The 15,237-nt window shown below is 39.8% G+C and overlaps 1 pseudogene; it reads right to left on the bottom strand.

The window, feature by feature from the left end:
- Positions 1–9,578: 9,578 nt before the first annotated feature.
- LOC117490567 lies at positions 9,579–14,393 on the bottom strand (annotated as a pseudogene).
- Between the last annotated feature and the right edge of the window lie 844 nt (positions 14,394–15,237).

Raw genomic sequence — 15,237 nt, 5'->3', positions numbered from 1 at the left:
GCTTAGCAGTCCAACACAGTTTACACATTTAAACAGTCTTGTTTGATAAATACACAAATAACAATGCAAACTTAAAGGTTGTATACCCAGATCTTCCCCTGCTCCAAACGGTCCAAACAAGCTGTGCATATCCGGCCTCAAACTGGGCAATGTTTGGAAGCTTTCGTCTGTGAAATGCCGGTTCTTCGAACCTCTGGAGGAGGAACACGCCGCTGCTGGTGTGGCCATAGCTCTTCGGGATTGGTCCATTTCGTTCCGGGTACCGCATGACATCAGGCGGTACCCGGAAGAATCAAATGGGGAGTGACGTATCTCCAACGAGGCGTTTTGGGGAGGTATTTTCTGTGTTAGAGTTTTACTCGCTACAGGGTGTATTGAGGGTTTTGACTCTGCACACCGTTTACATGCATAAAAACCTTCATAACACACAAGGGGACGGGTAATAACCGGAAAAGCATGACATGGGAGCTTTAACACATACAGAGGGTAAATTCAAAGTAATCACTGACATGATGACATGGATATGGCGCCACCTTGTGTCATGTTTACAATGCCGATTATTGACATTAGGTCTGGCAATACAGTCAATCATTATCCTGGTGATTATTTTGCAGATAAACCTAGTAACCTTAAAAAAACGGCTCTTTTGAACGGCTCTTTGAAAGGAACGGAGCCATAAGATCCGGCTCCCTTCAAAGAGCCATAATTCCCATCACTAAAGTGCACGTTACTGATGCAATATGGTTGAGACCATTCGGGCTTATGCTATAAGAGGGGTGCAAGGAATAGTCTAAGTGGGGGGAGTTTTATACACTAAAGGTGTGGAAATTCTCTGGCGTTATAATATCAGCGCGGCCGCGGTCAGATCAAAATGCCTCCGAATGCAATTTGAATAGACCTACAGCCAATCAGAGCAACGCAACGTTGGATCTGCGTCATGCCTTATTGATTGAGATCAATCGAAACCGCCATTCAGTATCCCCATTGGATCTTCAACGTGTACTATCATACGTCACGTTCACAGTGATCCCTTTTTATTTACTACAAGACAAATGTGCCGTTTTATTTCATACAGTTCCATTTTGATTGAGACAGGGAAATAATCTAAACCTCACGCGTGGCGTTTCACTGTCAAGGGGGCGATATAGCGTGTATGTAATTACATTGCAAATACTGACTTGAGCACCACTGTATGGGTTAGCCCTCCCTGCTGAAAAAAACAGCATAGACCAGCTTAAGATGGTTGCTGGTTTTAGCTGGTTTTAGCTGGTTTTAGCTGGTTTTAGCTGGTTTTAGGCTGGTGTTAGGCTGGTTTAGTTGGTTTACCAGGCTGGACAAGCTGGCCAGGCTGTTCTTGCTGGTTCAAGACCAGCCTGGTCAGCTAAACCAGCATAGCCCAGCATGGATGTCATGCTGGTCTATGCTGGTTTTAGCTGGTCTATGCTGGTGTGAAGCTGGTGAAGCTGGTCTACCAGCAGTCTTGCTAGCGAAACTGAAATAGACACAGACAGAGAGAGGCGGGACACAGGGGGAACGGCGAGACGGCAGTGGTTGAAACAAAGCGGTATGTTTTGACTGGCACTAACGGTCGAGGAGTGAAGATCAGTTGAACGTTTCTGTGACTCCGCCCAGCGGCTGCTCTTCTGAGAGGCACCGCTCTGACAGCTCTGTCTACTGGGAAACGCGCTAAAAGTCCTTCTGGAGGTAAGCAACACTACACAATTTCACCAAGTCTGAGAGTAAAAGCTTTCTCGAAGGTTCGTTTTGCTTTCTTACAACGTTACGTTAATGTTAACTTAACCTTACGTTTGCTAGGAGGCTAGCTGTCTTAGCTAACAACAGTTAGCAGCTAACGTTTTCTCCAGTTTGTGTTTCCCCTGAAAAACGTGATGCAGCTATAAGTTGTAAGTTAACTTAACGTTATCTTACAAGTTGAGAGAGTTACGTTTTGTTTAAAATCGTCAATGTAATGCCATTAGAGGTGTTGTGTTGAACATGAAGTTAGCTAACTGTAGCTCTCCACCAAAGGTTAGCATGTTAAGCTGTACTTTCTGTGGCAGCTCGCTTAATACAAAGAGGGCTTCATTGTAAATTTTCTTACAAATGTGTGTTAATCTACCTGAAATTGTAGGGACAGTTTTTTTCTACTCAATGATACAGACCATTGTTGAGGAGATGCAAAACATACTGTAATTGAGTTGGGTCTGACATAACTTTGAGTAATGTTACTTTACTGCTAAAAAAAAGAAACATTATCAGAAGAGGATATCACCAAAGTGTGTGAGTCTGTCAGGGGATTTGATCTGTTCTCTGCATGTCGTACAGGGCCTATGTACACCACTGCTCTGGTATTAATTAAAAAATAATTGGAAAATGTAAGTCTCCCGCTCTTGTCATCGTTCAGGCTTTGCATTTGAACTCCTATGACTGGTTGCGGACTTGAAGGGAATGACTTCCTGGCCTTCCTGACATCCAGGAAAAATGGTGAGATTCTAATCCATTTCAATGCCAAAAGCAAGTTATTGTTTTTAACTTTTTTAATATGATTTTTTGGGGAATTTCAGTTTTATTGGACAGTAGAGATCTAATGGAAACAGTGGAGAGGGGGAGATGATATGCAGCAAAAGGCCGAGCCGGATGGTTGCTGCTCCATGTGGAACGTGTTCTATCAGGTAAGCACTTTGGTACCCAGTTATTTATGGTATTGAGTTTGAATTGAGCCTTTAGAAGGTATTTTCCAACATTGCATTGTAAAGACTGAAAAAACAGGCTCAGGTTAAAGCTTGACATGATTGGTCTTTACTTAAAGGTGGGTAGGTAATTTTGGAGAAACCAGCTCGAGTGCGCTAGAATTTGAAAATACAACCGGAAAAAATCTGCCACTTCCTTACAGAGCCCCTTCTCCAACACACACGAACGCGCACATGACCAATGAGGGCACGAGATAAGTTTGTGCACAGATGGAAGGCTGACAGGCAGGTAGGCCATCCAGTTACTTTAGCCGGGCCGGCTCAATGATTGGTCGTGCTTTTTACAGTACTACGGCTTCCACAGATGACATTTTTTATGGATTTTTTGTCAAAGCACTTAAGATTTCATTGCTATCGGGATGTTAAGAGCATTCCATGGAATATAACAAAAAGTGTATCTCGAGCCGGTTTCTCAAACTTACCTACCCCACCTTTAAGAGGATGTTTGTACTCCTGTCTTCTTTTATTTCTTATCTTTCTTTCAGGTGTAACATCTACCAATGGTTGTACATAGACTCCTCCTCCACCTCTTTGCTGTCCTACTAGTCAACCCTCCTGATGAGCCTTTCCTAAATAGTGGTAAGTTGTTTTACAGTTCAGTGTACGTTAATTTAGCAACTTAAAGGTAGGGTAGGTAACTTTGAGAAACCGGCTAGATACACTTTTTGTTATATTCCATGGAATGCTCTTAACATCCCGATAGAATGAATATCTTAAGTGCTTTGACAAAAAATCCAAAAAAATGTCATCTGTGGAAGCCGTAATACTGTAAAAAGTACGACCAATCATTTTAGTGTTTAGATAGTTCACTTTAGTCTAAGTTATCTCAGTGTGTCTCAAACGGTTTTATCACAATTTATGTAAACAATATTTCCAAGGCACACCTTTATAATTATTAGGATAAATAAAAACAGGTTTGAAATCATTCCAATGTATACTATAGGACAGTAAACCAACAATATCCTTTAAAACTGGAGAGATTAAAAAATATGGATAAATAAATAAATGTTAACTGGTAAAATAAGATATAAATGAAACAGCACAAATCTTGCCTAGGGCAGCAAATTGGTCAGAACCGGCCCTGGTGTCATCCCCACAGCACCCCCCATTTGAAACATGTTCCCACGGCTATGTACAACAATACGCCCAAGCTGCCCCTCCTTAAAAAAAATGACAGCTAGTATCTACCTCATTGTTTTGTTTTTAGAAAAACAAAAACTAGGTGTGTCTTGTTCTTGTTCTATCAGATGTTTAATGATTCAACATGTTTTTACACTTTCCTGTTTAGATTCTGCCTCGTGTTTGTTCTCATTGGGCCTTATGAAACAACATGTTCTATTCCAATGCTCAATTGCTCTAGGTTGGATTTCCTACTAACGTAATAGACACTTTGGACATTTATTAATCCTAGTAGATTTTGAGTCATCACTAGGCATTTATATAGCACCTTTCAACACAAAGCAATTCAAAGTGCTGTACAAAAATATAAGACAATAAGATCTATCAACACTAACATGTGTAGTCAAATTTGTCTGAAAATGATTTAGAAATGTTGCTTCATTTGGATGGGAAATTTGCGAGGCGAAAATGTACCTCACTCTTAGTTTATGAAATCATCAACTCACTCTAAAAAATGAAAAATTGGCATCAACAGCACGAAAACAAAACCGGTTGCAACCATGTTGTCAAAGTAGCAGCAAAAAGAGCCAATGTGATGTACTGCCCGCTTGTTTGTTTGAGAGCTTGAACAACAACTGACAAGTGAAGAAATGCATGGATGAAATGTTGATGTGTGGTTCAGTTGCCTCTATATGCATTGAAAAAAACTGATGATTATTTGCGATGCATTTATGTGAAGCAGTATTTTATTGGTGTTGCTGGTTAAGATAAGTATGATGTAACTATTTTATAGACTAATATGTAGCTTTATCAATAATGCCGTGCCACATTTTATAAGCTATTTGTTTTGAATGTAAAGTAGTGAAGTGGGAGTTTAAACTAACAGAGATTTCATAAGTAGAGCTACTTCCTTATGCCCGGGCAGCCGAAAATATGTTTTGTGTGCACAATTTTGGGCCTTTTCCAAGGCACACCTTTATAATTATTAGGATAAATAAAAACAGGTTTGAAATCATTCCAATGTCATTTCATTTCATTTCAAACCTTTATTTAACCAGATTGGTCCCATTGAGATCATAGATCTCTTTTTCAAGGGAGACCTGCAGCATATAGGTTCCACATGAAACATAAAACAATAAAGGACATCATACATTATATTTACAGGATACATTTACATAGTTATAGACATTTACAAGTACCCATAGTATCAACGAGCATTTCATTTAGCCTAGCTTTAAAAACATGCAGAGGAATGAGATTGCTCAGTTTCAATTCTTGCTGAAGATTGTTCCAAGCAAGTGGAGCTGCGCACATAAAAGCTGTCTTACCTATATATACATCTATATTGATTCTGACTTTTCTACATCCAACTCACAGGTTTATCATTACTTTGAGAATAAAGATTATTACTTTAACCCTTTTAGAAGGGAAGATATGGTAATTTGTTCTGGGAATGTCATTTTCGAGCCTGAGACCTGAAAAACAGGCTCAGGGTTTAAGAGGTTAAGTAATCATAACACAAATCTAAAAGTTAATCTGTTTTTCCTTTCTCTTTTCAAGAGTGCTTCAGAGGATGGCTGAATTCACAAAACGTGGAGATGACCGAGAGGGAAAAGTTGGCCGGTTACTACATTTCACAAAAAATACAGGACCTTGTGAAAAGCGGAAAGAAACAGTTGAAGGAAACTGCTTAAAAATATGAAGTAATCTGTAGTTCTGAAGTTTCTGGTAAGGTAGGTGCTCTGATCTGAAATGATAGATTGAGCTACTGCAATTGGGTGAGAGTGTTTCATCATCACATATGACCAGCTTAACCATCAAGCAGAGATGGAGTACTCGAGTCCTGGACTCGGACTTGAGTGCCGATTTTCGGGACTCGTGACTCGACTCGGACTCGCGCACTGATTGACGTGACTCGGACTTGGACTCGTGAATTCTCGCGCACGATGACTTGGACTCGGACTCGGACTCGTGAATTATCGCGTACGCTGACTTGGACTCGGACTCGAACACGAACACAGGTAATGATGACTCGGACTCGACTCGGACACTCCTTGGGTGACTCAGACTTGGACTCGGACTCGAACACAGGTAATGCTGACTCGGACTCGGACTCGACTCGGACACTCCTTGGGTGACTCGGACTTGGACTCGGACTCGACTACGACTCTCCCTTGGTGACTCGGACTTGGACTCGGACTCGAAGAGTGGTGACTCGAGAGTGACTTGGACTCGTGAATTGATGACTTGACTACAACACTGCCATCAAGTAATCCCAGCTAAAGTTCTACTCAAGATCATACAAGTCTGACCAGCTCATGGTGACCAGCTAGAACACTGTGACCACCAGCTTTTACCAGCTAAACCAGCTATCCTGACCAGCTAATGGTGACCAGCTACTAGACCACTGTGACCACCAGCTTTTACCAGCTAAACCAGCTATCCCGACCAGCTAATGGTGACCAGCTAGACCACTGTGACCACCAGCTTTTACCAGCTAAACCAGCTATCCCGACCAGCTAATGGTGACCAGCTAGACCACTGTGACCACCAGCTTTTACCAGCTAAACCAGCTATCCCGACCAGCTAATGGTGACCAGCTAGACCACTGTGACCAAACCAGCTATCCTGACCAGCTAGACCACTGTGACCACCAGCTTTTACCAGCTAAACCAGCTATCCCGACCAGCTAATGGTGACCAGCTAGACCACTGTGACCAAACCAGCTATCCTGACCAGCTAAAGTGTCCAAAACCCCTCTTAACCAGCAAACTAATCCAGCCTAATATTGACTGGCTGGTCAGGCTGGTTTACCAGCCTGACCAGCCTTGTTGGTCTTAGCTGGTTTTTTCAGCAGGGCTACCATAGATTACCCAAAAAAAATGCTCTGGCGCCGCCACTGTGTATTACATTAGGCACAGTAAAGCAACATGTCAGCTTAACAACCCAAAACTCACCAATATCATTCTCGATATTTCTTTGCAGTCTTCTTTTGTTGCAGCCCGTACTTTGAAATGCATCTTTGTTGCTAATTCTCTACACTTCACTCTTAATCCTGACTTCTCCACTACCTTTTTGTTCCTCAGAGAGACGTCAAGTGACTACAAACAGTAACCGCGTTGATGTTAAAAGCAGACTTTACGCGATACCGGAAGTTCCGGCTGGTCAGTTTGGTTTGATCCTTCAAAATAAAAGATCAGTCAATTCAAGGTTCAAGGTTCTTTATTGTCAATCTGACATAGCTACAGAGTAATTATGCAGTTGAAAATCTTATGTCACAGGCTTCTCCAACAATGCAACATAATAACATAACATAATAACAATAAGAGCATGAGCAATACAAAAATAATAATAGTTATAAAAATGAAATAAAGTTATGATGTGGAATAGTGCAGTATGAGTCTATATACAAGTTATTGGAATGTATATATATATTAGGTATTAGATACATACTACTGAGTAGCAGTTGAATGTTTGATGTTGTTTCAACAGTTCAATTTTTTTAACAGTCTCACTGCCCGCGGGAAGAAACTGTCTCCGAATCTTCTTGTCCTTGCCAGGATGCTGCGGTAACGTCTGCCAGACGGCAACAGAAAGAACAGTTTGTGGCTGGGGTGATTCGTGTAAGATTTGGGGGGAACACATGTCTACATTACCCTGTTATTAATTTGATAGGCTATTCAAATAATATTAGGCATTGACGTTTTGCACACTACGAAGAAATCTACAAAGAGATTGTTAAATGGACCACCATTACATGTCATACAGCGCTCCTCTCTCTGGGAAATTGCACTATTTATCTACTCTAAATAAACAGGCTGGTATTCAAGTAATTATACACCAAAGTAAAATGATCTAAAATCTATCAAAACGTATTGGTAATATTGTGAAATCTGCACAAAGTGAGAATTGTTTTCAATTAGACTCTCGAACCAAAACACTTGAGTAACAAAATGAAACCAATGCAACCTTTTTATTTGTACGTTTATATATATTTTTGGGTACCACTTTACAATAAGACTACCCTTATAAAGGATTCATAAAGGGTTTATAATTAGGTTATGAATTAGGTTGTAAACACTTTATTAATCATTAAGAACCATTTATAAACCAGTTGTAACATAGTTTTCATACATCAACACAGGCTCACTATTTGGCAAGATGACTAAGCCTTATATTGGCTACTTAGCGAGAATCAACTCAGTGAGCAACAGATACCAAGGATGCTAATGTAGCTGATGAAGAGACGAAGTAGCGAAGTAGCCAATATAAGGCTTAGCAGTACAGATAAATGTGGGCTCACTATGTGGCAAGCAGCCGGTCACAGTTGCCCTGTTTATCTCATGTCTTATAAAAGCTTATTCATGATTGATAAAGTATTCACAACCTAATTAATAAACTAATTACAAACTATTCGTAAACCCTTTATAAGGTAGTCTTATTGTAAAGTGGTACCTATTTTTGTTATGTCTTGTCATGCATTAGGTATGTTTTGCAAGTGTTCCTGTGGATTTTAGTATGTTTTACACATGAATAAATATATTTCTGGAGAATGATTGCATAGAATCATTATAATGTTCCTGGGAGATTATGAGTTCCTACATATTTTCAAGAAAAGATAGTTGTATTAATTAAAAGATCAAACTAGTTCACATACAATTAAAGGACATTTAGAGTTACAGGGCTGGCTTGGACATAATCATCTCCTGACTTCTTTAAAACAGGGAGGGCAAATACTCACAAATAAGATTGGATTCATGATCTATCCTCATCACTCCCTGACTGTCTACTCACTGAGTTGTAAATACAAATATGTTGAGATGGTTAAACATGCCACCTAATGGATAGACATGGTGTTACATCTAGGATTGTATTTAGATGAAATAACTGTGAAATGAAGGAAGGTCAGAGGTTGTTTAATTAAAAGCATATAGATTACACACACGTTTTTGTAAATATGTAACATGATACATAATGATGATGAACCACAAGAAAAAAAGGCAGTGAGGTCCCAGGTTGTGAAGTTTAAATTGGCAATGTTTTATAACCAAACACATTGTTTGTAACGAGAACATTTTTTTTTCCTTGGCTGACTTCTAATCTTGTGGAGCTTCATTGGCCAAACTGATCACAATCTTTAACCATCATCACCGACACGAAATAAAGTAGGAAATAAACTCAGGACTAGATCACTGTCTAAATATTCTTTTTACACTTTCACAAATATTGATATGAAAGTTGCAAACATTTTTTGGGTATAATGAAATTACAAAGAAAATGAGCACTCATCACTGAAAGGTGACAAAGCTTAACCATAACTGTGAAATGAAGGAGAGGTCAGAGGTGGTTTGATTAAAAGTATATAGATTACATGCAGGTTTTTGTAAATATGAAACATGATTGTTTGATTTTAAGGATTAAACATATTTAGGCGATAATAATAATGTAAATGCATACAAACATTGTTCTTCACTGAAAGGAGACAAAGATTATCCATGAACTGCAAAAGGAATGAGGGTCAAAGTACTTTATTAAAAAGATGAGTATATAAAATGATAGATTTCATGTAGGTCACTGTAAATAAGAAACATAATTTTTTTCATGATTGTTAAACCAGGAGCATGCCAGGTTTAGTGAAGCTTAATTTGGCACTGTTTCAATACCAGTGACATGTTTTCAGAGCAAGATACATGTTTCCTCGGCAGACATTTAATCTTTTGGAGCCTCATTGGCTAAATTGTCCAGGTTTTGTCCGTCAAAGCGTATACAGTGCCATCCTTCGCTGTCTGTGAGGTCCTGAGCGCCTTTAGCAGGCGTAGAAGTCTCTGGCCGGGGTATTACAGTCCAGCACTGATAACTGCAGCCGCACACACTGCTTCTCCTTCCCCACCTGAGAAACAGAACAGCCATCTTCTTCTTCATCACACTGGACATTATTTCTTTAAATGCGCTTTAGAGGCCAACAAACATCCTTGGTGTGCCCCTATTGGCTCAACTTGCAGAACGTGTGTCCAATGTATGGGAGTCTTTACCAGCATGTCGTCCCCTCCCTCTCTCTCCTTCCGGTCAATGTTTAGCTGTACTAGTCAAAAATAATCTTTAAAGAAAGCACATTCTTACCTTAGCGACTTTGCACAGTAAACCTTTCCAAATCCATTTCCTGTAAAGGTAAATCAATACAAAACGTTTACACAATGAATGAAACAGATATTGCAAGACCAAAGCAGTACATAAAACGTGTACTGCTTTGTACTTGAAAGTAGCCTTGAAAGTATTCGTGAGAACTTCAAGGCTTTCTTGAAAAGTACTTAAAGCTCCCAGTCATGCTTTTCCGGTTATTACCCGTCCCCCTTGTGTGTTATGAAGGTTTTTTATGCATGTAACGGTGTGCAGAGTCAAAACCCTCAAAGTTACACCCTGTAGCGAGTAAAACTCTAACACAGAAAATACCTCCCCAAAACGCCTCGTTGGAGATACGTCACTGCCCATTTGATTCTTCCGGGTACCGCATGATGTCATGCGGTACCCGGAACGAAATGGACCATACCCGAAGAGCTATGGCCACACCAGCAGCGGCGTGTTCCTCCTCCAGAGGTTCGAAGAACCGGCATTTCACAGACAAAAGCTTCCAAAACATTGCCCAGTTTGAGGCCGGATATGCACAGCTTGTTTGGACCGTTTGGAGCAGGGGAAGATCTGGGGTATACAACCTGTAAGTTTTTGCATTGTTATGTGTATTTATAAACAAGACTGTTTAAATGTGTAAACTGTGTTGGACTGCTAAGCCATTGACACAGTGCTAACTAAGTTGCTAGAGTTTCCATATATCAACTCTAATATCAGCAGATGGCCTTGCATACATGTATCTCATAGCAGGAGAATGTCTGCATTCAAACACAAAATACCTATTGACAGTATACTCCGGGTGATTTGCCGGTCGAGTCGCGAAACGTAATTACATTATAGCTGGCGTAGCGATCTAACACACGGAGCTAGAGCTAGTTTCGGTCAGAAAAAACATTTTTGTGATGCTACGTTGCTAGCGTTTAAATATATCAACTACAATGTCAGCAGATGGCCTTACATGTTTGTCATGGCAGGAGAATGTCTGCAGTCACACACACGGAATACTCATACAGTATACTGTACTGTGATTTACCGTACATTGTGACCGTACATATACTGCATGTAGCTAACGAGGCTAGCTGTATGCTAGCCGCAAAACAATGTATTCATGCAAGTTACATTGTATGGTAGCAGAATACCCGTATACGATTGCAATTATAAACACGTTATTGCTAGCCTAATATGAACCACTAGCTTTTGTTCATAGTAGTTTTATTACACTGCATTATAGTTGCCTTTCCTCCAAGCTAACGTTCATATCGTGTTAGCTACCAAGGTAAACAAAGCTAGGTTAGCATATTAGCAGGCAAGCTGTTCATTACACAACTACTACTAACTAATCTAAAACAACTAAGTTTCTCTAATATTTTGTGATTTGCATTTGATTTCGTCCAGCCAGATCCTGGCGGACAATCCATGACGGGGAAGGGATTCTACTACTACTGAGGGTGCTAAAAGGCACCGCACCGACTGTGCGCAGGCAAGATGCGAGGAGGAGGAATGAATGATATACCGTGTGTATATATGTATATTTATGTTCATTTTGTACATTTCTAAAAATAAAGTTTAATGGAAATACTTAGTAGGCCTATCCTTTCTTCCCTGACTTCATATATAGCAAACCATGATTTGATTTCTCATCAAACAGTAGTAGTTTATAACGGGTAAAAATAACTTACTCTTTGTTATGAGAGTAGCTCGTAGGCCACAACGGAAACACAAGGAGACATACACGAGTTTACAAACCACGGCACATTTATTGTGGTAAATGCAAAGATAGGTGGTTGAGAGGATCGCAGAGTTAGTCTTCCTGCAGCCGCTTTGGAGGAGGTGTCCGTGATCGTGCGGATTAGCCTCTTCAGCTCCACCCCATCGTAGACAAGGCCCTGGGGCCGTCACACTCTTCTATAACAACAGTTAAAATATATATGTATATAAAATATACCGCTGTACCGACGCCATGATAAGACTGATGTTACGCTGAGAGCAGCCGGGAAAAGCACTGACATGGGCGCAGCCTCTCTGGTGGTTGACTAATCAAGAACGAGTGGCCGAGCCTGACCAATCGGAGCACACTAGGCTCACAGGGAGGGGGGGGCAAGAGCTCCAACGAGTCGTTTAGTGGAGAAAGGAATACTGCTGAATACACATGCTTGACAGAGATGCTGTATGCGAAACCAATGTGAGTTTGGAAAATTGCACAGTATAAATCTATTTTAGTATACCTCAACAATGTAATTAGATCAGTGGAAATGGCCATGACATGGGCCCTTTAACACATAGTTTACCTCTGAATTCTGGCATCACGTACAGGTCCTCCAAAAACATTGTCGGCCCCTTCCATGTACTGTAAGTGTAAAAGTAAAGGGCATATCCAACTACTGTGAATCCTACATGGACAAAAAGGAACAAGCACTTCAAAGACAAGCAGAAAGAGTTACAGAAACATTGAAATGGCCACAAATAAAGAGGATTGTTTTTCTTGTTTTGCATTTTTTTTAAATCATTATTGACCTTTTATTATCTGTGCTAGATGCCTATAAGTTTGGAGCATGCTGACAGGGGGAGATAACCATGGCTTTGATCAACACTTTACCATCTTTAGATTTATTCTCCTCAGGCACTTCTGCAACGAGGCATTCAAAGGAAGGATTCTGGCAGAAAACCGTCCCGCTCCAGTTCTAAAGTAAACAAACAAACAAACAGAATTAAGCACCTAAAAGCAACATTTTACATTATAAATAATATCAATGATCTGCAACCAAGTGACACATCATAAAACAAGATTTGAAACATTTCAAAATTAATTCTCAACCTTTTTTTTTTGTTGCAACTCTGCTCTTATAAGCTAAGGATAATAACACTGCTACAAAATAGTCAATTAGACAAGAGACTTAAGAAATGATTTGACTTTAGCACAACCAACTACCGCACATCTTTAAATTGGAAGGTTTCATGCAGACTAAGTTGTTAACTCATAAACATATTGAATGCATTTCCTACTTCAGTATGTGTACTTTTACTTAAGTAAACTAGTAATTCTTCGAACATCGGTAGACATCTATGTACAGTCAATAGTACAAATACTGCTCTACAATAGTGGTCAAAAACTCAACCCTGGTACCTTTGTATTGTACACATCATAGTCACACTTTGTACTGTCTGGCTGATGTGCTTATATTCATCGCCTGCTTTCTAAACAGACCCTCAATTACTTACAACTCAACTTTAAACAGTTATAAAAGGGAGACAGCCTTTTGTTAGGAGTAACTCATACAGAAACTCAGCTTCCAATGTTGGAAAAGTGGAAACAAATCAGTGCCATGCAATCTGCCTCCTGATCCTGAAGATCCAAACTCACTGTAATACAGTTACTGATTAATGCAAACCTGTTTATCTTAGTCTCGTTGCAAAGTCTTGCATTTCCTATTTCAGGCTATAATAACTAACGGACACTGTAGCCTACACTTTAGACAGTGGTGGAAAAAGTATTCAGACACTTGACTTGAGTAAAAGTAATAATACCACACTGTTATCATACTCAATTTTAAATAAAAGTACTGCATCGAGAATGTACCTTAAATAAAAGTATGTAGGTACGATTAGAAAAATGTACTAGGAGTAAAAGATCTTGCAGGAAAAACTCTTAATTATTTCAAAGCAAAATTGCTGCCAATAATTTTCTGGTACCACTTGTGGTTCTTGTGAACTTAAATATAATGTTGGATGGTTTAATCTATACCAAAAAAAGCATTGTGTGTCAATATCTTTATTTATAAAGTTACTAGTAATACATCTGTAAAATAGTTGTAGTGGCCAAAATGTAGTAGGCTACAGTAGAAGTAAAAAAATGAAAATACTCCAGTTAAATACAAGTACCCTCAAATGTGTACTTAAGTGCAGTACTTGAGTAAATGTACTTAGTTACTTTCCACCACTGCACTTTAGACAATGTCACACTTCAACATGCAAACCCAGTAGCACTCATAATTATAACTGATATGCTGGTACTATAGAGCTCTTTCACAGACATTGATATCCAGAGTAGGAAAAACACAGCATTTGTTTTAATTATCGATGCCATCATTTGCAGTGTTTGTCCAATACATTATTAGGAGCATTACCTTCATGGGATATCTTCACTTGGTCGGGCATTTTTTCATGAACCGCCAATTCCTGAGAAAAAGGGGGTTAAAACCACACTTTATGTGTCAATATGTATACAATAAATGGCGTAAGGCTCTTTCATTTAACAAATAACCTTAAAGACGTTCAACCTAAAGTTATGGTTTCAACACACAGTGAAGTCAGGTGTATTACATTAGGCACAGTAAAGCAACATGTCAGCTTAACAACCCAAAGCTCACCAATATCATTCTCGATATTTCTTTGCAGTCTTCTTTTGTTGCAGCCCCGTACTTTGAAATGCATCTTTGTTGCTAATTCTCTACACTTCACTCTTTATCCTGACTTCTCCACTACCTTTTTGTTCCTCAGAGAGACGTCAAGTGACTACAAACAGTAGTGATGTGTCGGTCGCGAACGAGCCGATTCTTTTGAACGGCTGTTTGGTACGAACGAGGGGAACCGAGTCCTACTTGGTGAGAGCCGTTCTTGTTATCGTTCAATCGTTGGTCCGCACTCACTGCCCTGCCAAAATCCACTCGCCTTTTAAAAAAGCTTGATTTTGTTCCCCAAACGTATTCTGTGAAGACCCGCCCCTACTCTGTTTGGTAGGTTTCAGCACGAGGAGTGAGATGGGGTGGGTCTTAACGGAATACGCGAGAGAGAAGTCATAACAAGTGGTACAGGACAGGTAGACAACGTGTTTTTCGGATGGAAAATGAGCCAAACGCGAAAACGCAGCAGCATTTGGATTCACTTCAACCAAAACCCAGGCAGTGATAAAGCGCACCATTTGTAAAGGCAAAATATCCTTTAAAGCAGGATCAACAAATAATCTCCATCGCCACTTAAAAACACAGTATCTAATATTAAGAGTTGCATGAATTTCATTCAAGGCAAGGCAACTTTATTTACTTAAAGGGCCCATGTCATGGCCATTTCCACTCATCATAATTACATTGTTGAGGTATACTAAAATAGATTTATACTGTGCAATTTTCCAAACTCACATTGGTTTCGCATACAGCATCTCTGTCAAGCATGTGTATTCAGCAGTATTCACTTTCTCCACTAAACGACTCGTTGGAGCTCTTGCCCCCCCCTCCCTGTGAGCCTA

Source organism: Trematomus bernacchii, unplaced genomic scaffold, assembly GCF_902827165.1.
Source record: "Trematomus bernacchii unplaced genomic scaffold, fTreBer1.1, whole genome shotgun sequence".
Classification (NCBI taxonomy): domain Eukaryota; kingdom Metazoa; phylum Chordata; class Actinopteri; order Perciformes; family Nototheniidae; genus Trematomus; species Trematomus bernacchii.
Note: the sequence above shows the minus strand (reverse complement) of the source record. Positions and strands in the feature narration are given on the sequence as shown.